The following is a 1,969-nucleotide window of genomic DNA, read 5'->3' on the forward strand; positions in this document are numbered from 1 at the left end:
ACACCCATTAACGTAAACTACGCCAGAGCGCGTACACGCCTCATGCACCGGAAGTCGTGCGCGTGCTCAAAGCAGTTGGACATAGTGGTGAATTAGAGGTAAAAAATGATATAAATACTGTTCGGTTTCTGGCACAAACCGATCGTTTCCTGTGTTAGGACATCAATGTGTCGTCAGGAGCCGCAGGGTTTAATTTGGATTTGTCTGTGCATGTTTTTTTTACACTCATAGACTTTGTTACCATTGCCATGCATTATAAGACTGATGGACTCCAACGGTTGGACTTAAAAATCATCAAATGTGTTCTACTGAAGAAACAAAGTCACCTACATCTTGGATGCCCTGGGGGTAAGCAGATAAACATCCAATTTTCATTTTTGGGTGAACTATCCCTTTAAAGGCAAAAGCTCTGAACATACCCTAAAAGAAAAGCCTTAAAAACTGCTAGATCTGCTTACTTTTCATCTCTTTTAGAAGAAAACAAACACAGCCCCAGGTATTGATTCAATACAGTGGCTAAATTAACAAAAAATAAAGCATCAGCAGGTGCAGACATTTTCCAACAGCACAGCAGTAATGACTTTATGAACTTCTTTATTTCCTAGATCGATACTTCTAGAGATAAAATTATAACCATGCATCCATCAGCTACAGTATCGCATCAGATAGCGCACTATAGATCCTCTGAGGAACAATTCCACTCATTCTCTGCTATAGGACAGGAAGAATTGTATAAAATTATTAAATAATCTAAATCAACAACATGCATGTTAAACCCTATACCATCTAAGCTACTAAAAGAGGTGCTTCCAGAAGTCATATATCCTCTTCTGAATATTAATTCATCAATGTCTTTAGGATATGTCCCAAAAACCTTCAAACTGGCTGTTATTAAGCCTCATTAAAAAAAATCACAGCTTTATACCGGAGAATTAGTTACAGTCAGATCTCAAATCTCCCTTTTCTGTCAAAAATACTAGAAAAGGCAGTATCATCTCAGCTATGTTCTTTCTTAGATAAAAATGGTACCTGTGAGGATTTCCAGGATTTAGACTGTATCATAATACTGAGACTGCTCTCATTAGAGTTACAAATGACCTGCTCTTTTTATCTGGTTGCATTGACACTATCGACCACAACATTCTTTTGAATAGACTAGAAAATGATCTTGGCATTAGTGGAATTGCATTGGCATGGTTCAAATCTTACTCATCTGACCGTCATCAATTTGTAGCAGTGAATGACGAGATAGCATATCTAGGGCTGTGCAAAAAATTGAATGCGATTTTCATGCTCATCTCGTCAGTAAAGCCAGTTCTGTGATTAGTAGTAAATCTCCAGCATGTGCTTTCAGATGGAGCAGCATTTACTACACAGAGCCATAGATTACTGAAAAGCTACGCAAAAATCGCGTTCATAACGTGCTGGAGATTTACTACTAATCACAGAACCGGCTTTACTGACGAGATGAGCATGAAAATCGCATTCAATTTTTTGCACAGCCCTAAGCATATCGATCACAAGTACAGTGCCACAAGACTAAGTTCTAGGACCCTTGCTTTTCACGCTTTACATGTTACGCTTGGGAGATATCATCAGGAAACATGATGTTTAGGTTTCACTGCTATGCTGATGATACTCGGCTCTATATTTCTTTGTGGCTACAATTTGGCATACAAATTCGCAAAAATAACAGAATGCATAGTTGATATAAAAAAACTGGATGACAAGTAATTTCCTACTGTTAAATTATGAAAAAACGTCTCAGGTTACTTATGTAACCATGGTTCCCTGAGTAGGGAACGAGACACTGGGTCCTATAGGGGTGGCTATGGGGATGCCTCGTCGTGACCCGTGTCTGAAGCATACATTGAAAAAACCAACTCGTTGGCCGGCGACAGCCATGACGTCACTACCGGTGCGACTATAGTATAAATAGGCACCGGGAGCACACATCATTCACTTCTTC

General features: G+C 39.3%; 1 protein-coding gene across 1 annotated transcript in view; it reads right to left on the reverse strand.

Annotated features, from left to right (window-relative positions):
- LOC107660947 (oxysterol-binding protein-related protein 6-like) overlaps positions 1-1,969 on the reverse strand; it is a 30,262-nt gene that overhangs the window by 19,108 nt on the left and 9,185 nt on the right. The window lies entirely within an intron of this gene.

Source organism: Sinocyclocheilus anshuiensis, unplaced genomic scaffold (genome assembly GCF_001515605.1).
Source record: "Sinocyclocheilus anshuiensis isolate Anshui unplaced genomic scaffold, SAMN03320099.WGS_v1.1 scaffold4252, whole genome shotgun sequence".
Taxonomy (NCBI): Eukaryota; Metazoa; Chordata; class Actinopteri; order Cypriniformes; family Cyprinidae; genus Sinocyclocheilus; species Sinocyclocheilus anshuiensis.